The sequence below is a fragment of the Sphaerodactylus townsendi genome, linkage group LG04, assembly GCF_021028975.2.
Source record: "Sphaerodactylus townsendi isolate TG3544 linkage group LG04, MPM_Stown_v2.3, whole genome shotgun sequence".
NCBI classification, from domain to species: Eukaryota; Metazoa; Chordata; class Lepidosauria; order Squamata; family Sphaerodactylidae; genus Sphaerodactylus; species Sphaerodactylus townsendi.
The window spans coordinates 93,681,431-93,703,252 of NC_059428.1; the positions used below are offsets into that span (position 1 = coordinate 93,681,431).

A 21,822-nucleotide genomic window follows, 5' to 3' on the forward strand; every position below is an offset into this window, starting at 1 on the left:
GAGACCGAGCAGGAATCATTTTATTCGGCTGCACTTTCCTTTTTTAAAAAATTCCCAGCTTACATCTGCGTAGTCATGCAGGTGCAAAGAGTCATATCATGGTTTCAAAAGACGTCAGCATGGCTACATAGGTTCATTTGTGCATGCCTGCATAGCTATGCATCGATGAGAGGTAAACTATAAAAAAATAGAAACGCCTCCATGCGAAGGCGCGACAGCAACCAGGACTCTTTCCATGGGCTCCAATCACTGCCTGCACAGATGCATGATAACGCAAAAACAGGAAAGCAAGTTGCTTTATCCTCACTGCAACCAGCTATACATTTGCTGTGCAGAAAGGGCCTGAATGTCTCTTACCCTAAAAACCCTATGGGGTTGCCATAGGTTAGCGTCCCGAGAAAAAAAAACAAAACTTATGGCTATTCATGCATCTGCCAGAAATGAATTTACTGGATTTTGTTACTCTGCTATTTGTGATGATGTTTTTAAACCTCTTCAGTGTTACTGTTTGACATTTAGAGTTTTGTAAGCTGTCCGGGGTCCCCTTGCAAACAACAGTGGGCTAGAAGCTTTTAAAAACAAAATAAAGCAATATCTCTTTGAATAAAGGTCATAGCAAAGAATCAGTTTATACCAGAAAGAGAAAAGCATTTCTGTTTTTCTCCCTATTAAAACAAAAGCTCTTACCTGGGTGACATTTTTTAGACATCTCGTCATGCCATTTGTCTTCCATGTCACTAATGAAACTGACTACACTGAAAGAGAAAGGAGGGTGACCTGAACCTCAGGCTAGTTAATCGTTTGTATATCTCACTTCATGCTCTTTCCTAAATTGTGTGCCTGAGAGGAGGGTTTTTCTACAGGAAGTAGCAAGTTTAAGTTCCTACCTCCCTGAGAATGGGTTGGGAAATCACCCTTTTGCTCTTGTGCTAGCAGAGAATCTGGCAGATGGGTAATTTTCACAGAGTTCCCTTTTCTCAATGCACTTGTGTGGACCTTGCAGCTTTTCCACCACAAAAGTCCAAGGACCTTCAGCATTTGTGGGGTTTTTTTTTTGTATCAGTGGGTTACTAAGCAAAAGGCAGAGAATCTGCATCTGTAATTCCTTGCAGTTGTGTTTTTTCTGGATCCAACCCACTGAGGTGTTACTGACAGAGCAATCCAGGAGGGGGGAGTGGTGAGGCTGCCAGCGGTGGTGTGGCACCTCCTTCAAAGGGAGGAGGAAAAACAACAAACCCTCCCACTGCCCAAAAAGACGCATAGCTCAAAGAAGCAATGCCACACAAATGCCTGGCATAAATCTGCAGGCTCCTAGGGCAGCATTCCTGGGTTGGAATGCCGGTAGAAGACAACTAACATCAGCTCCATCCTGACAATGTCCCAGCCTGCTTCCCCCCCTCCATGTTGGCGTCCAATCAGATGTCAGTGCAGCTCAGCAGCAGCCTGGACTTCTGAGTTTTACTGCTGCAGAGGTGAGGGGCAGCTGGCGTATTTGCTCCCTATGCCTACGGGACTGCCCCTTACATGAGTGAGGGGGGCAAATGTGCCTTCCACCACTCCCTATGTGTGTCCCCCCCCCCCAACCTGGATGGGGCTGCTCAACAAACTGTTTTCTGTGGTTATACAATATGAGCAACAAAAATAAATATTTAAATAAATATTTAACTTTATGACAGAGGGAGGTCAGTGAATGGAACAAAAACATGGAAATCCTTCCTGTACCCCATATTTACTTAAATATTTCATTTTATCATCCAAATTAGATCAGCACAACAAACAATTCATGTTTTAGTAGCCCGAAACCAACAAAGCATCAATGGAAGGCACTTGTTAATACAAACCTAGGTTAGAAAAACTTTTAAGTTAGTATATAATAAGGTTAGATAGAAGAATCTGTAAAGTGTGACATCCCTTATTATTTTAAGATATGATCTCTAGACAAATCACATTCTTCAAGTTGAACTTAGCAAATAAAGACATTTTCCAAACCAGAACCGGAGTTTACGTAATCAGCTGCCATATAGCTGTGAAGGCACTCATTGCTAGTTCCTGCTTCTCTCTGAAGTTCTCAATAATAAACCCAGTAATCAGCACTGCTGTACAATATTTCCATGAAGGTAATGTTAAGAACACCGACGACCTAAACGTTCTCATCAGACATACATCATAAAAAGGCAAAACATTCACATTCTAACAACTGCTGAGACCCTTCCTTTCGCATGCACCTTCTACCACCCCCCTTCTTGCCATCACCGCTGACTCATGGCAACCCTATAGTTTTTTCAAGGGAGAAAATGTTCAGCAGCGGCTTGCCACTGCTGCCTCTGCATAGCAACCCTGGTATTCCTTAGTGGTCTCCCATCTAAATACTGACCAGAGCCAACCTTGCTTAGCTTCTTCGATCTGATGAGATTGGGCTAGCTTGGCCTACCCAGATAAGGACCTCTTCCTAAACCCGCCCAATCCCAGAAGGTTTCATTGAACCCATGGAAGCTTAAATAACACAACTGTGACTACCACCAGCAGCCCACTCAACTCACAATCCTACATCCCAAACAGTGCCTATTCCCACATTTTATTGCTGGGAGACCTGAAGCATATCTCTGTAAAATGCTATGTCTGCTCTATGGTTAGAGAAGGAGCACATCTTTCAGCCACAAAGTAGCACAATTAAATTACTTAAAAGCTGTATGTCTTTAAGGTCGATTCCCCACGGGAGGAATCATTCTGGGATTGAACTGGGACCACAAATTCAGTACCTAGTTGATCCCACAGTTACTCCCCACATGTTGGAACCGTGATCAGAGGGTGGGATCACCTTGGCGCCTCTTCTGCTCCTCGTTCCCGATTGGCTGTTCTTTTCGGTGGGAACGTGAATGCGTGTTCCTTTTTTTAACGTAATGGCTACATAGCCATGCTGTCACAAAGTTTCGTAGCTAGAAGTAGCGCATAAATGTGCGCCGTTTAGTTGCATGGCCGTGGCTTCGTATATAAGAAGAAAAAGGCGTGTTTCTTCCTGCTGTGAGAGTCACGGTGGGTTAGGATTCCCCACGATACCGGATTCATCCTGCGTTTGCCAGAGAACAACAGAAAAAGGAGTACCTTCCTGGTGGTTTTTAAAAAAATACTGGGAAGAAGGGGGTTTCACAGGACAGAGCTGGAACAAATGCGAGTTTGACACAGGAGCTGTGGGGAGTTCCAGGACAACTGCAGGCAGTGACGTAGGTATACATTTTTTATGGAGTGGGTTCAGTGACTGAGGTCTTTCCGGCTGTTCCAGTCCATGCATTGTTTCAAGCAAGTCGGATATGTAATGGGAGGGGTTTGAACCCGAGAAACACCCCCCTTACCTACATCCCTGATTGCAGGGGCTATCTCAGAAAGATTCTGCCAGTGGGAAATCGACCTAAGCCACTTCCTCTAGGCATGGCTTAGTTACCAGCTGAATTTCAGAAAGTACAGACTACTGAAGAACAACCCAACATCTTGTGTTCTCTGTGCAGTACCTATCCAGATTAATTTACCAGAACTACATATACAGAACTACAGGTTCAACCCACCTCCTTGTTAAGTATCTAAAAAGACTAGGCAATGAGTAATCTACGCGGGCCTTCCCTTGCGTTTGATTCGGAAATTGAAACTGGTCCAGCATGCGGCGGCACGCCTGCTCACAGGGGGCGCCTTTCGTGATCACATCCAACCTGTGCTGCGTCAACTGCATTGGCTCCCAGTGGAATTCCGAATCATCTTCAAGGTGTGGGTTTTGACCTTTAAGGCGTTACGCGGCCTGGGACCCTCGTACCTGAGAGACCGCATTACCCCATATGTCCCTACTCGGCCTCTGCGTTCAGCAGAGGCCAATTTGCTGGTGGTTCCTGGCCCCTCAATGATGCGGGTGGCCTCCACATGGGCCAGGACCTTTACGGCCCTGGCCCCGGCCTGGTGGAACATTCTCCCTCCAGCTGACCAGGCCCTGCGGGACCTTGGTGAATTCCGCAGGGCCTGTAAGACTGAGTTGTTCTGCCGGGCCTTTGGAGTGTCCAGTCGCTGAGGTGTGCCCCCTCCCCCCTCCTTTGCTTTGCTCCTTGGGCTTTTGCTCTCTATTTTATAATTTATTTGTATATTTATTGTTATTTTAAGAAGAGTCTGGCTGCTCCCTCCTTTTTGGGGCGGTTTAAGGAATTGGGTTACGGGACGCCATCATCATTATTGTTGTTACTGTTTTTGTCCGCTGCTTAAATGGTTTTAATGGTTTTTAGTGTATGTGGTCACCATTGTGACCCTTGTTATATATTGTGTATATAATGTTGTACACCGCCCAGAGCCCCCCGGGGATTGGGCGGTTTATAAATTCAAATAATAAATAAATAAAATAAAATAATTTATTTATTTACGTAAATACACTAAAAACAGGCAAGTTGATAATCTCTACTGGAAAGCACTATATTTGCTTACACTACAATAATCCAACTGTGTCAAGTGAAATAAACAACAGAAAGGCAGCTATAATAGTGAAGAACATTTCTGACTGACCAAGAAGGAAGCATTATTTTTACAACAAGCGTTGTTAGTGTTCTGTGTTCTTCATTTCACAGCTTGGCTACTGCATGTTTATAGCAAACTTAAATCAGCTTCTACAGGAAACCAAGCACAACATTTTAAGCAAGGGACAACACAAAGATGTGTAGAAATTATTGATACATATTCTCACTAGAAATTATTATTAATTATTAATACATATTCCCCAGAAACAACTAATAGCAGCTGAACAACTTTTTAAAATTTCCACTATTTCTAGAAACAGTCCCTAGCTCAGCATTTTTATAGAACCATTGTCTTTCAGCTACACACAACTTCAGCCTTTAGAGTAACAAAGCAACTTTTGTCTGATGATGCACATTATAGAATGCCTCTATGACTGTATCACATGACACTTATGCAACACCTACCACAAAAACTTTGCTCTATTTCAAGAATCCATATAACAAACTGCTACTAGTAGCTTCTAGTATTCTTTTAAAAAGCCCATGAAGACATGAAGCCACGGACAGTGAGAATACTGCTGTGTGTACAGATGTTGACAGTAAAGAATTCAGAAGGGTGGGTAGATGATGTGACAAAAATCCAAAAACTTGCTAAGATTCAGGAGTCCCAACTAGGGCATTTAAGACCCTTAATTATATTACAATACAGCTTTGCATTGAAAGCCACCATAGAACCTCAAACTCTCAGTTTCCAGAGACACCAAGACAGAACAGAGTCTTGACTAAGCTACAGTGTAAATATGAAACAAACTGAAGTTCACCTTGCTCCGGTTCTTTTACATGGGGGGTCATAGGTAGAAGTTCCCCTAGGAAGGGATCACAGTGAAAATTAGAGATAGTTATTTGTGACTATAAAGGCGTTCTTTCTTATAGATCGCTGGTAGTGAACACTGGGGACAATATAGTACTAGATTTTGTCAGATGCCTAGTGCAAAGAAACAAATGTACTGTACCTCTATTAAAACTTTACTCTGCATGCTACTATAGAAACTGGTGAAACTTGACTGAAACACTTAAGTAAACGAAGTGTCATTTTCTCCCTGTATGGAATGCAGGAAGTCCTCATATTAAAAAGGAGCATCCACATGACTTGCGCTTGCTCAGAGCATGAGTCACAGCATTCCAGGGGTTTACTCCTTAAAAAGGATTTAAATTTAACCTGTTTTAATCAGCTTAAAAGGGAGGGAAGGTAGAATGGTATACACAATCTCATCATATCTCAGAAACTAAGCAGGGTCTGTACCTGGAAGGGAGACCACCAAGGAAGGCTCTGCAGAGGAAAGCAGTTTCAAATCAACTTGGCTTCTCACCTGCCTTAAAAGTCTCTTTCTGGGGTCACTGTAAATTGGTTGTGACTTTACACACACATAAGTTGGTTCAAAGCTAAATTCATTGAGTGGCTACAGGGGAGCATATGTATGCATATTCCACTTGTTGCAACTTTTGGTGTGTGTACATGGAGCCACAAGAAGCAAAATGCTCCACCAATTCCTCACCCATCCCATTTAAGCCATTTTCCTGCTCTTCCTGCCAAGTTGCACTGCACAGTTACAGTGAGGCTCAGTAGTGAAAAGAAACGTTGTGTGAAGAGTGGGTTTCACAGCTGCGAGGGATTCCAGTGCAGCTGGCTTTTTGTACAGGTACCACAGAAAAATAGAAGGAATATGTAGGATGGCAGAGTCAGGAATGAATGGAACAGGAACCCATGTGTGTATATATCATTCCCACAGCAGAAGCAGTGTATTTTAGACACAACCCTGTTAATGCAGACAAATTTAAATCATCAGTTATTAGATTTATGGGAAAACTAAACAAGTCACAAATAAGTTTGATAGATGTGTAAAAAAGGAAGCACATTTCTGAAAGGAAGTACAAACATACATTTCAGCTCTCTTCTCTGAGGCTACATACACCTCCTCAGCAAAGATTTCCTTACTTTTTGCATAGATTACTGGAACATAAGAACATAAGAACAAGCCAGCTGGATCAGACCAAAGTCCATCTAGTCCAGCTCTCTGCTACTCGCAGTGGCCCACCAGGTGCCTTTGGGAGCTCACATGTAGGATGTGAACGCAATGGCCTTCTGCAGCTGTTGCTCCCGATCACCTGGTCTGTTAAGGCATTTGCAATCTCAGATCAAAGAGGATCAAGATTGGTAGCCATAAATCGACTTCTCCTCCATAAATCTGTCCAAGCCCCTTTTAAAGCTATCCAGGTTAGTGGCCATCACCACCTCCTGTGGCAGCATATTCCAAACACCAATCACACGTTGCGTGAAGAAGTGTTTCCTTTTATTAGTCCTAATTCTTCCCCCCAGCATTTTCAATGAATGCCCCCTGGTTCTAGTATTGTGAGAAAGAGAGAAAAATTTCTCTCTGTCAACATTTTCTACCCCATGCATAATTTTGTAGACTTCAATCATATCCCCCCTCAGCCGCCTCCTCTCCAAACTAAAGAGTCCCAAACGCTGCAGCCTCTCCTCATAGGGAAGGTGCTCCAGTCCCTCAATCATCCTTGTTGCCCTTCTCTGCACTTTTTCTATCTCCTCAATATCCTTTTTGAGATGCGGCGACCAGAACTGGACACAGTACTCCAAGTGCGGTAGCACCACTGCTTTATATAAGGGCATGACAATCTTTGCAGTTTTATTATCAATTCCTTTTCTAATGATCCCCAGCATAGAGTTTGCCTTTTTTACAGCTGCCATGCATTGAGTTGACATTCCCATGGAACTATCAACTAAGACGCCTAAATCCCTTTCCTGGTCTGTGACTGATAGCACTGACCCCTGTAGCGTGTATGTGAAGTTTGGATTTTTTGCCCCTATGTGCATCACTTTACATTCTGCTACATTGAACTGCATTTGCCATTTCTGAGCCCACTCACCTAATTTATCAAGGTCCGCTTGGAGCTCTTCGCAATCCTTTGTGGTTCTCACCACCCTACATAATTTGGTATCATCTGCAAACTTGGCCACCACGCTACCCACCCCTACTTCCAGGTCATTTATGAATAGGTTAAAGAGCACTGGTCCCAAAACGGATCCTTGGGGGACACCACTCCCCACATCTCTCCATTGTGAGAACTTCCCATTTACACCCACTCTTTGTTTCCTGTTTCTCAACCAGTTTTTAATCCATAGGAGGACTTCCCCTCTTATTCCTTCATTGCTGAGTTTTCTCAACAGCCTCTGGTGAGGAACTTTGTCAAAAGCCTTTTGGAAATCCAAGTAGACAATGTCCACCGGTTCACCCCTGTCCACATGCCTGTTTACACCTTCAAAGAACTCTAGTAAGTTTGTAAGACAGGATTTGCCTCTGCAAAAGCCATGCTGACTCTTTCTCAGCAGGTCTTGCTTTTCTACATGTTTTATAATTTTATCTTTAATGATAGATTCTACTAATTTACCAGGAACAGATGTCAAACTGACTGGCCTGTAATTTCCTGGGTCCCCCCTAGATCCTTTCTTAAAGATTGGTGTGACATTGGCCATCTTCCAATCTTCAGGGATGGAGCCTGATTTCAGGGATAAGTTGCATATTAAAGTGAGAAGATCAGCAATTTCATGCTTGAGCTCTTTAAGAACTCTTGGGTGAATGCAATCTGGGCCAGGGGATTTGGTAACATTTAGTTTATCAATGGCTGCCAGAACTTCTTCCTTGTCTACCACTATCTTCGCTAGTTCCTCGGATTCGCCTCCTAAGAAGCTTGGTTCAGGTGCAGGAATGTTCCTCACCTCCTCTTGGGTGAAGACAGATGCAAAGAATTCATTCAGCTTCTCTGCAATCTCCCTGCCATCTTTGAGCACACCCTTTGTTCCTTTGTCATCTAATGGGCCTACCGCTTCCCTTGCTGGCTTCCTGCTTTTGATGTACTTGAAGAACTGTTTGTTGCTGGTCTTGATGTTCGCAGCCATGCATTCCTCATAATCCTTTTTTGCTTCCCTTACAGCTAACTTGCTTCTCTTTTGCCACCATTTGTGTTCCCTCTCATATTCTTCATCAGCCAAACTGGACTTCCATTTTCTAAAAGACATTTTCTTTTTTCTGATAATTTCCTCAACCTCTCTTGTTAACCATGGTGGCTTTCTTTTGGACGGGGTGCTGCCTTTTCTAACCTGTGGAACACATTCCAGCTGAGCTTTTATTACTGTGTTTTTAAATAACCTCCAAGCATCCTGGACAGTTTTGACTCTCACTCTCTTGATTTTCCCTTTCAGCTTCCTGCGCACTATCCGCCTCATCTTTGAGAAATTTCCCTTTCTGAAGGCGAATGTAACTACATTAGTAGTTGCCACTTGTTCGCATGCTGAGATACTGAATCTGACAGCATTGTGGTCGCTGTTCCCTATCGGCTCAACAACACTGACTTCCTGCACCAGGTCCTGGGTCCCACATAGAATTAGATCTAGGATCACCTCTCCCCTGGTTGGTTCCACAACCATCTGCTCTAAGCCACAGTCATTTAGCATATCCAGGAATGCTCTCTCCTTACTATGACCTGAACATGCATTTTTCCAGTTGATATGGGGATAGTTAAAATCACCCATTACCACTACATTTTTGTTTTTGTTGGCCTCTCTAATTTCTTTTTCCATCTCAGAATCCTCTTGTGCACTTTGGTCAGGGGGACGATAATATATTCCTAATTTTAAACTGTCCTTCACACCTGGTATTGATATCCACAGTGATTCTGTAGGGGAACCAGCTTCCCTTGCATTGTCTATTTTATGTGATACTATGCTCTCTTTGATGTAAAGGGCAACTCCACCCCCAATGCGCCCTGTCCTATCCTTCCTATAGAGCCTGTAGCCTGGTATAACAGCATCCCACTGGTTCTCCTCATTCCACCATGTCTCTGTAATGCCCACTATATCAAAGTCCTCCTTCAAAACTCTGTACTCTAGCTCCCCCATTTTAGGTCGAATGCTTCTACTATTAGCATAGAGACACCTGTATACCCTGTCTCTGTCCTTAACCTGGGATTTATGTGCTTTACCCTCAAGTCTTTTGTAGACACTATCTCTTGTCACATGCACATTGCTATGTTCCTCGCTTGTATGTGGTTGATTTAGAAAAACCTCCCTCTCTGTCTGCATCCCCATAGATACTGTATTCGAAACCGAAGTCACCTCAGCTCCTGTCGGCTTTCCCCCAGTGCTCAGTTTAAAAGCTGTTCTGCCACCTTTTTTTTTTACTGTTGAGACGCCAGCAGCCTGGTTCCTCTTTGGTTAAGATGAAGCCCGTCCCGTTTGTACAGGCCTACCTTGTCCCAAAAGGTTCCCCAGTTCCTGACAAATCTGAAACCCTCTGCCTTACACCACCTTCTCATCCCCGCATTGAGACCCTGTATCTCCGCTTGCCTGCACGTGGAACGGGTAGCATTTCTGAGAATGCCACCTTGGAGGTTCTGGACTTCAACCTGTTTCCCTAGCAGCCTAAATTTAGCTTCCAGAACCTCCCGGCTACATTTCCCAATGTCGTTGGTGCCAATGTGGACCACAACTGCTGACCACCCCAGCACTGTCTAAAAGCCTATCTAGACGAAGCGTGACATCCGCAACCTTCGCACCAGGCAGGCAAGTCACCATGCGGTCATCACGCCTCTCACAAACCCAACTCTCTACATTTCTAATGATCGAATCACCCACTACAAGGAGCCCCCCCACCTCCCCGAGGGGTATCCTCAGTGCAAGAGGATAGCTGATCACCAGTTAAGGAAGGGATCCCATCTAAGGGAGCATCTTCCCCCACCTCAGACTGGCACCCTCCATCCCCAAGGCCTTCATTCTCCATGACATCTGAAGAGATGTCACCTTGGGAGTGGGAGTTAGGTCCCTGAAAGCCTCGTCTGTCACCCTCTCTGCCTCTTTCAGCTTCTCCAGGTCTGCCACCTTGGCTTCAAGAGAACGCACACGTTCCTTGAGTGCCAGGAGCTCATTGCAGCAAGGGCACACCCACGACTTCTGTCCTAGTGGCAGATAGTCATACATGTGACACTCAGTGCAAAACACTGGAAAGCCCCCATCCCCCTGCTGGCTTCATATCTGATTTGTTTAGATATTTAAATATTAAGCTTTTAGTCACTGCCCCCCTGGAGCTATCTGTACGTACTATCTGTCAAATATGTCCTTATTAATTTAAAAAACAAAAAAATTAAATTAAAATTGTGCGCGCCGTTAGGTGCGCGCTGCTGGTTCCAGAGACTGAACTAAAGCCCCACCTCTCAGGACAAAAGCCCCACCTCTCAGGACAAAGAGGAACAAGAGTTGAACTCTGTTAACCCCTGTTAAGCCCCACCTTCCAGATTCAGCAGCCTTACAAGGAGAAAAAGAGATAACCCCTGTTAAAATACACTGTTTTAAAAGCTGTGGCTTTGAGAAAAGCCCTCCAAAATGAACACCAGCAGGTCACTCTGCTCTTCCTGGCCAAGTCTCTTCTACTGCTACTCCTCTCTGCTGGTTCCAGAGACTGAACTAAAGCCCCACGTCTCAGGACAAAAGCCCCACCTCTCAGGACAAAGAGGAACAAGAGATGAACTCTGTTAACCCCTGTTAAGCCCCACCTTCCAGATTCAGCAGCCTTACAAGGAGAAAAAGAGATAACCCCTGTTAAAATACACTGTTTTAAAAGCTGTGGCTTTGAGAAAAGCCCTCCAAAATGAATACCAGCAGGTCACTCTGCTCTTCCTGGCCAAGTCTCTTCTGCTGCTACTCCTCTCTGCTGGTTCCAGAGACTAAAGCTATGGAAGCTATGTAGGGCAAAAGATGTAGGGCAAAAGATGACACCACTAATTATGCTAATTGCAAAACTTTTTACAAAGGTAGAAAGCACAAAGTGAGCCAATAGGCCTGATCCTCATATATTTAAGGTTTCTTTAATTAGAAGGAAGAGTGAAATGCCATATCCCAGGTACACAAAAGTATAAGCAGCGGTCAAAATTTTGCTGCAAGGGCCAAACTAACAAGACTAATGAGAATTGTGTGTACAAGGATTGTACTTAATATCAGAGACAAAATCTAATTATGTCCATATATGAGAGTAACCTCTCTGCCAAGATACCCACACTAATTTAACTCTAAAACTAATACCAAATCGAATCGCATCCCATCATAATACAAAAATAAGAAACCTAAGCTGAGTAGATGAAAACAGTAAAAACGAAATCAAATAAAGAGACTACACACTATCCACTGCTGGCAGCAGGGTTTCCCCCCCAATAATTTCACTAACTAGTAGACCATGGTGGGGCCTTAACAATGACTTCTATGGGATAGATGCATCAGTGTGGAGACAGCTCTGCTAATAGACACTAATCTTTATTTTGGGGATAGGATGCTATACCTAGAGCACAGCTTCACCAAAAGGTTTGTTTAGCTGGATATGAATTGAGGACCTTCTGCATGCACAGCTTCTGCTCCATCCACCCCGAAATTCATGGTTCTTCCTTCCTTTTACCCCTACAATGGACATGAAAGTTAGGTTACGCTGACACCAGTGCATTTCATGGATGACTGGGGATCTGAACCTGAATTATCTCAGTCTAACTGGCACTTTTAATGTAGAAGAGCACCAAGGAACATCTGTAAAACGGCGTCTCTACATTTATGCTGGTCTTTTAAACATCCTTATTAGTTTCCTTCCAGGGAGCTCAGAAAGCACACATGGTTCTGCTCTCTCCATTTTACCCACACAACAGCCCTCTAAGGTAGCACAGAGACTGTCCCAAAGTCACCAAGTGAGGTCACAGCTGCATGGGGAAGCAGGGTCCCCCAGACCAACACACTAACCAACAATATCACAAGCCATGCCAACTGCCGACTATACACGTTCACTAAACAAGAAAGAAAAAATGAATTGACCAAAACAAGCGCAACTTTGCCCAACGCATACCTAGAACATCTTTACATGCAGACATGCAGAGAGGAAGGTGGCAGAGAAGAGGGTACCGAAGGAGGAGAAAAGTTTCCTTCTCCTTCTTTATAACCCATCTTAAAGTATTGCTGCCCCCCCCCCCCCCCGCCCTTTCTTAGCAGATAGCTATCCTTTGCTCTGTGCAGCGTCTAGCGCACCGCGGACGCTCCCTGCAAGAAAGAAGCAGTCAGGAGCCGTTAGTCCACAGGGTAGCTTTGGGATTTAATGCGAATGGGGAAGTAGGCCAGCAACAGCCACTTTCGGGAGGCCTCTGGGGTGTGGCAGGTGAGCAGCAAGCGGGCAAAGCAGTTCCCCTCCGGGCCCTCTTATTACCTGCGGCGCCGCTGCCTCCTGCTTACATTCCGGCCGCCCAAAAGAGACCCTCCGACGGGGGGGCGACGAAGCGAAGAGTGAAAGCAGGAGTACAGGAAGGCCCTTCCCCAGCACCCGCTGTCGCCATGTAGAGGCCCCTCTGGCGGCCCGGCCGCTTCCTCTTTCTCCCCGACGCCGGTCTCCGTCTCCAACTCGCCTGCTTTCACCACCGAGCACGGATACCGCGCTCAGCTCTGGGCGGAAAAGGCGGGACCAGAAAGGCCCCGTGCACGCGCCGGCGGAAGCCACCTCCTCAGGCAAGGATAGGGTCGCGTCAGCGCCGAGGGCGGACTGAACCCGCAGGTAGGTTTGGGAGTGGACAGGTGGATACTTTGTCCAATAGGTGTGTCACGGTGATATATTATGCGAACTGTGCGGAGGAAAGGTTCATGTCATTCAGTAAAGCGTGCTCAGGATTGCAGTCTTTATGAATGTTTTAGTGAGGTTGGTAGAAATGAAGCCTCCTAGATGAGTTCTCTGCGGACATACTATGCGCTCCTCCATCTTCCTCTAAATTGCCGTTGAGAAACTTCATAGGGTTTATAATTCCACAGGGATGCTCTGCGTATTTAAGCATGACAAAAGCTCATGCTGACATAAATGTTGTTAATCTTTACGGTGCGACCAGACTCCTGGGTAATAGAGTTGGTTTACATTCTTCATGAAATAAACAGCAGCCGTGTAGTACAGGAATGACAAATACACCTTTTTGCTCCATCAGAAGTTTTGGGAAACTGGAGCCCGCTTCAACAGATGTATGTGGTAGAGTCCTGATCGGGTGTGGGTGCTTGTTTTTTATGAGCAGAATAAAGTGGAAATCACATTGGGCGGGTATTTAATTACATGTTTATAGACCTTCTGCAGTTATAAAGTATTCAAGGAGGTTTATATGAAAAATAAGAGTATTGGAGAACAATACACACCCCACGAAACAGCAGAATAAAAAGCAGCAAGATTAAATTTCTAAAGGATTGTGTTAGGCTAATCTTGATAGATGTCAAAATTGTGTGCTGTCAATGGTATTTGCATCACTTTGGTTTCTTTAAATGTTCCAAATCTTCTTCAATACTAAGACCAAGTTAGTTCATGCCATAGTATACCCTATTAATATGTTTGAGTGTGAAAGGTGCACAGTGAAGAAAGCTGACAAGAAGCAAGTTGATTCATTTGAAATGTGTTGCTGAAGAAGAGCTTTGTGGATACTGTGGACCTCCAAAAGGCAGAACAGTGGATTCTAGATTAAATCAAGCCTGAATTCTCCCTTGAAGCTAAAATGACTAAATTGAGGCTATCATACTTTGCTCACATAATGAGAAAGCAAGAGTCACTGGAAAAGACAATAGGGCTAAGGAAAGTTGAAGGCAGCAGGAAAAGTGGAAGACCCAACACAAGATAGATTGATTCAATAAAGGAAGCTATGGCCATCTATCTGCAAGGCCTGAGCAAGACTGTTTACATATAGGACATTTTAGAGGCCATTGACAGCCCAATACAGAACCCTCTGTGGCTGGGGCTGTTGTTGCAGCACCATCTCACTGCCTCCAAAGGGCTTCTTGGCGGCGCAGGAAAGCAAAATACAAAACAAAACCTCCCCACAACCATTGGGCTCAATGGACTCAAGCCCCAGGCTGCTGTATATCTGCAGGCAAAGGCAGACCAGAAGGTGACTAACAGTGGCACCACCCCTGGCCTCGCCCCCAGAACACCCCATCTATGCTGGCAGAGCCAGTGGTGGCATAGAGGTGCTGGTGCAGTGCTCTGCGCCAGGTCCAGGTGTCTCAGTTGGGCTGTGGCATGTACTGGAGAGTGGATTTGCTGCTCCACTGTGGTAAGTGCCCTGGGGAGGACAAATCCGCTGGCGTTGGCCTGTCTCCCCTCCTGATGGTGATTCCTTCTTGACCCCCAGTGTTGGCCTGTTATTCATGAGGTTGCTGACTTGATGGCACTTAACACAGATACACACGATTTGGGCATATAATAAAATTGATATGTAGTCTACAGGGGTTTCAAAGTTTACTAAACATATTTACAGACAATTATATGTGTGTTTGCTTTAATACAGGCGTTGAATTGTCTGTAAAATTATTTAAATAAAGTTTGCTTCCAGGTAAATCTTCGAAGGATTGACTGTTAATGTAAACATTAGACCCCAACTCATTAGGCACAAAACTTCTCTCCTGTTCTGTCCACTTTTTGAATTAATGTTCCTACCAAAGGAGACTGATCTCTTTTATTACTTTTCATTTTTAAAAACAGGAGTATTGTGGCATTTCATTCTAAAATAAGCTTTAATAGAATAAGCTGAATAGTAATAATCTGGAATAGGCTAGAGTGTGTATGAAGAAGCACTGTATGTATATGAAGAAAACCAAAGCCATTAAATGCAGCAAATACAAGGTGAGATATAATTTTGTAATATTCCAGTAATTTAAATCAAGAAAATTTACAGCACCATGAAGAACATCTAATCAGAATCTCATTAAAATCTACTCATTGGGGTTCACTTTCAGGAAAGTGTTCTTAGAATTGCACTGTAGCTCATCTCTGTATTATTCAGTAGGGTTTAGCAGGTTACATGCATAACTAATGGCTTTGAGAAAATGGTCCTGAATTATTCATGGTCAAACACACAGCTTGAGAAAGTTACCAGTTCAGTAGCAAATGCAGCAATTAAGAGATGACCACTTAAAAGGAGGGACAATTGAAAATAACGATACGCAACAATTAAAACACATTGACCCTGGACCAGGAATATAGTTTGCTATGCTAAGGTCCCCTTGAATGCCAGTGATCATCACGTCAGTAATTTTTGCTAGAAACCAAGCCACCTGGAATTGTAGTTCTGATTTTCAGAAAATACAATGTTTATGTTAGCTGACAAATACAATTCTGAAATTACATTTCAGGAACAGCTTTTTGCATGCTGAGTTTCTTGTGCGACTACTAGAGACTGACAGTAGAATACATGTCATTCTAATCTAAATTCATTGAAGTCCATAAACTTGAACTGAAATAACTCTGCATAGGATTTCATTGGAGTCATTCAGAACTGTTAGAAGAAAAATATGTTGTTGAGTTGCCACAGACTCATGGCAACCCCATCCATGGGGTGGACCAGGCAAGAGATGAGCAGAGGTGACTTGCACTTCCCTACCTTTACATATCAATCCCAGTCTCCTTGGTGTTCTCCCATCCAAGTACTGGCTGTGAGCAGCCCTGCTTAGCTCCCCAGCTGTGATGAGCCTGGGTTATTTGGGTTACTGGCACCATAAAGGTGAACAAAATCTTTAGCACCTTACAAAACTAACAAAATTTATTTTAGAGAATATATAATTCAGAGATGAGCTACAATACAATCCTAAGAACATTATTCTGGAAGTAAATCCCAATGAGTAGAATTCAGTAGGACTCTGCGTAGACCTGCTTAGGGTACTACTATAAATTAGCTTAGTTTTCAACCATATGGAATAGGACTGGAAAAAATCAGTCTTCATTCCTTTACTAAAGAAAGGTGATTACCATGTTTGTTCCAATTATCGCACAATATCCCTCATCTCACATGCAAGCAAGATCCTTCTCAAGATAATACAAGAAAGGCTAAGACCAATAGTTGAAGCACAACTCCCTGATGTACAAGCAGGCTTTCAACGCGGCTGTGGCACTTGCGATCACATCGCAAACTTGCGATGGATCATGGAGAAAGCTCGAGAATACTAGAAGAACATCTACATGTGCTTCATTGATTACTTCAAGGCCTTTGACTGTGTAGAGCATGATAAGCTATGGCAAGCCCTGCAAGAACTAGGTGTGTCACCACATCTGATCAAGCTGATACAGTTGCTCTACACCAACCAGGAAGTGAGAATGGCACATGGGGACACAGACTGATTCCAAATCAGCAAAGGTGTCCGACAGGGCTGAATTCTCTCACCCTACTTGTTCAACCTCTATGCTGAAGTGATCATGCGAAAATCAGAGTTGGAAGACTCAAAAATAGGAGTGAAAATTGGCAGCAGAAATATCAACAATCTTTGTTACACAGATGACACAACACTGCTTGCAGAGACCAAGAGCGATCTGAGACAGTTGATAGTGAAGATCAAAACTGAAAGCAAAAAAAATGGGCCTCCATCTCAATATGAAGAAGACAAACATCATGACGACAGCTAGCATAGATCGGGTCCAAATTAGCATTGACAATGAGGACATTGAGTGCGTCCAAAACTTCATTTTCCTAGGCTCAAAAATTGACTGTAATGGAGAAGTAACTCCTGAGATAAAGCGGAGAATAGCATTAGGGGCGTGGCGCCAATGCTGGTAAGCTTATGGATAAAATTTGGAAAAGCAGAGACATCAGCATCAAAACCAAGCACAGGCTAGTCCAAGCCATCATCTTCCCCATAACCATGTATGGGTGTGAAAGCTGGACTATAAAGGAAGCTGACAGAAGAAGAATAGATGCTTTCAAGCTGTGGTGTTGGTGAAAACTACTGCGCATACCATGGACAGCTAGGTTGACAAATGCAGAAGTCTTGAGCCTCATAAAACCAGATACATCACTAGAAGGGAAAATAACCAGGCTCTGACTTACATACTTCGGTCATGTGATGCGATCAAATTCGCCAGAAAAATCTATGATGCTCGGACTTGTCAATGGCAGGAGAAGACCTGGATGTCAAAGAATACGATGGCTAGATACCATAAAAGCTGATACAGGCATGAGCATCAACCAGCTGAAGGAAGCAGTACTTAATCGAAAAATGTGGAAAGAGCTTGCATATCGGGTCGCCAAGGGTCGAAAACTACTGAATGGATAACATCATCATCATATGAAGTAGGTCCTGAACGATAGAACATAAGAAAGAGCCTGCAGGATCAGACCAGAGTCCATCTAGTCCAGCACTCTGCTACTTGCAGTGGCTCACCAGATACCTTTGGGAACTCACATGCAGGATGTGAAAGCAATGGCCTTCTGCTGCTGCTGCTCCCGAGCACCTGGTCTGTTAAGGCATTTGCAATTTCAGATCAAGGAGGATCAAGATTGGTAACCATAAATCGACTTCTCCTCCATAAATCTGTCCAAGCCCCTTTTAAAGCTGTCCAGGTTAGTGGCCATCACCACCTCCTGTGGCAGCATATTCCAAACACAAATCTTGCGTTGCATGAAGAAATGTTTCCTTTTATTAGTCCTAATTCTTCCCCCCAGCATTTTCAATGTATGCCCCCTGGTTCTAGTATTGTGAGAAAGAGAGAAAAATTTCTCTCTGTCAACATTTTCTACCCCGTGCATAATTTTATAGACTTCAATCATATCCCCCCTCAGACATCTCCTCTCCAAACTAAAGAGTCTCCAAACTCTCCTCATAAGGAAGGTGCTCCTATCCTTCAGTCATCCTCGTTGCCCTTCTCTGCACTTTTTCTATCTCTTCGATATCCTTTTTGAGATGTGGCGACCAGAACTGAACACAGTACTCCAAGTGCGGTCGCACCACTGCTTTATTTATATAAGGGCATGACAATCTTTGCAGTTTTATTCTCAATTCCTTTTCTAATGATCCCCAGCATAGAGTTTGCCTTTTTCATAGCTGCCATGCATTGAGTTGACATTCCCATGGAACTATCAACTAAGACGCCCAAATCCCTTTCCTGGTCTGTGACTGATAGCACTGACCCCTGTAGTGTGTATATGAAGTTTGGATTTTTTGCTCCTATGTGCATCACTTTGCATTTTGCTACATTGAACTGCATTTGCCATTTCTTAGCCCATTCACCTAATTTATGAAGATCTGCTTGGAGCTCTTTGCAATCTTTTGTGGTTCTCACCACCCTACATGATTTGGTATCATCTACAAACTTGGCCACCATGCTACCCACCCCTACTTCCAGGCAATTTATAAATAGGCAAAAGAGCACTGGTCCCAAAATGGATCCTTGGGGGACACCACTCCCTACATCTCTCCATTGTGAGAATTTCCCATTTACACCCACTCTTTGCTTCCTGTTTCTCAACCAGTTTTTAATCCATAGGAGGACTTCCCCTCTTATTCCTTCATTGCTGAGTTTTCTCAATAGATAAGGGGGAACCATGTCCTCTGGTTCCCCCTTATCTACATGCCTGTTTACACCCTCAAAGAACTCTAGTAAGTTTGTAAAGCAGGACTTGCCTCTGCAAAACCATTCTGACTCTTCCTCAGCAGGTCTTGCTGCACAGAACAGCACTTAAGGTGCTTTTTAATTCTGTGAAGTTGAGGCTAATATATATTTAAAAACTTCCCTGGATTGAGGGATCATGATAATGTGTTCTGTTTTCTTTGTGATATCTATCAGAATCTGCAAGCATCACAGTTAAAACAGCCATACACCATAAAGATTAAACATTCTAACATACAAGTAAGATAAATAATTGTAGCTATCTTGTAATTACTTACTATGTTAACTCTCATAGTTATATCACTGTTATTATAGCCTTTTTACCTAGTCGTATGTATTCATGGTCAAGAAACTCAGAAATGAAGAAGGTTCATATTAGTTTGAAATAACCAGCCAAGGTGTTTGATTTTTATTACCTGAATTAGGCAATTAGCACAGGAAGTTAAATAAGCAAAAGTGATGCACTATAAATCTATATATATAAAAAGCTAACCCTGCGTTTGTTCCTCACGCCCTAACGGGGAGACGACTGGACCTGTTGCTCCCAAATTTTGATACGATGTGGCTTCCCATTGCAGGCAGGTTTTGCGACCTTCACCGGGCTCACAGGTCACAGTGGAGCCCAGTAAAACACATGTTTCCCCAAATCCACGGTGGACCAATGAGGGGCCGCTGTACCGGGGGAGGGGACGTGGCTTGGCCGCGATTGCCGTGGCGTGCACGTTCATTCCACGCGAACCTGCCTGCTGCTGGAAGCGCCTGCAACACATAGGGACAGGAAGGAGGAGCGTTCCAAGCCATGCCGTAGGAACAAGCCAGTACGCCTCTCCCCTTCCTCCTCCCTTCCGTGCGTGGCTTCACACAGTAAGGCACAGTGAAGCATGGCCGGGTCCGCTAGTATAGGAATAAAGTAGTGCAGTGAAGAAACTCAAATCTTGCTGGGAGTCAAGCTTTCTTCCCTGGAAACCTTTCTTTCTAATTCTATATATTTTTCTACAAGAAGATCTTGGAAGATATGTGAATTAATCCACCACATCTTTTTGGACCTTCTTTGTGGTGGAATGCTGTATCTGGGTCCTAGTGCTTGCCTCTTCCCCATCTGATTCTCTTTCACATTTAAAGAATCTTAGGCTCATTCCGCACATGCAAAATAATGCACTTTCAAACTGCTTTCAGTGCTCTTTGAAGCTGTGTGGAATGGCAAAATCCACTTTCAAGCAGTTGTGAAAGTGGTTTGAAAACACATTATTTTGTGTGTGCGGAAGGGGCCTTAGTTAAGCCCAGCTTCATCAAAACCATTATTCTCTACACTGTTGAACATCGAACTGTGATAAAAGAGCATTTCTACTGCCTCAGACAGCTATCAGCAAGACTTGTATTTTTCTATAGTTGCGACCACCATTTTCTTCCCTGGAGCAGCTTAAATAAAATTATTTAAAGATAAAAGAGAATTTGGACCTCTTTTAAATGCGGAAGCACGCACATTTAACTTTTGCCGAAAAACGCATAACTGCACTTAGTTCTTCTAGTGGAAACAAGCATAGAGGAAGGTTGAATTGTAGCTACTAAGTAATTAGAAAGACATGTCTAAAGGTGCTTCATAAATTGCTGTTCTGACTTTTGATCCAAGCCACTGTTAAAAAGATGTGTTTGCATAAACAGATTGAAACCAACAACTGTAATGTATTAGGAATAACAGGAATCTTAAGGGGTAGATCCCTAAGTTGCCAGTAGTGAGAGATTCCACTTCTGGTTTAGCAATTCAAAGGTGACAACTAAAACAATATTAAACTACTGAGTCCTATATTAACTGGTCCAATGTGCCTAGAAGATGCAGTGCCTAGAAGATGCAGCTACTGTAGGTTCTTGTAAAATTGCTCTTCGGATTTTGTCGATTTTAAAAGGAAGCACTTTTGCTTGAAGAATTAAGCGAAATAATGGCTATATTTGTATGAACCCTGTTTTCTTTCTGTCAAAGGAAAAAGTAGAAAAAAAACTAACACAAATGTTGATCTAGAAATGTATTTTTATTTTAAAACATTACATATTGATAAATAGGTTGCCAGAAACCTTAATAAATAACTTTTGCAGATTTACATAAGGCAATAACTACATGCCTAGAGCTATGTTTTAAAGCAAAGTTAAATTTACTGCAGATATAACTTATCTTTATGTACACTGTTTTAGAAACTAATAATCTTTTTATTTCTCTTTAACTATACTTCAACACAACATTTAAGCGATCAAGCCAACATTGTTTGAGTTTTGCTGCTATCCATATTTTATTTGGTTTTTATTCATATTTTGTGTAACATCCACCACCACAAACTCTTTTGCTTCATATAAAATGCCCCAAAGTTCTTCATTTCAACTATACTGACTCTACAGTATACAAACTGATATGCTACAGAACAAAATATAATAATGTTTAATGTCTAACATTTGCTAGCACCCCTAGGTCCACAATATGTTACATTTTAAACATGTGCATATAAAGTATTTTATGTCTAGATGTGATATAAATATGTGACAAATGTCTGTTGCAAACTCACATACCATACAAGTCCAAGCACCAGAAAGCCAGGGAGACTGCAGCAGATTCCTGGCACAAAAATACATGGTGGGGATAAAATTTGTTGCTGCAAAATCTTTTGAATTACTTTTACTTAGTGAATATCTAAGTAAAGTGAATATCACTGAAATTAATGTGACTAAATTTTATTTTAAAAAATATGTATAGTTCTGGGGTTTCAGTGCAACACTTAATTTTAACTTGTGTAATTAATGCCTGAAAAACATCAAGATGAAAATTGCTACTTTGTGTTGCAAAAAAAATTGTGATT

At 43.1% G+C, this 21,822-nt stretch overlaps 1 protein-coding gene across 1 annotated transcript in view; it reads right to left on the minus strand.

Moving 5' to 3' along the window:
* The window catches only part of NIPA2 (NIPA magnesium transporter 2), a 31,235-nt gene extending 18,202 nt beyond the window's left edge, over window positions 1–13,033 (minus strand). Inside the window, exon 1 of the mRNA XM_048495091.1 lies at window positions 12,791–13,033. The gene's annotated coding sequence lies outside the window, so the exon portion shown is untranslated. The remainder of the gene's footprint in view (window positions 1–12,790) is intronic.
* Window positions 13,034–21,822: the final 8,789 nt, after the last annotated feature.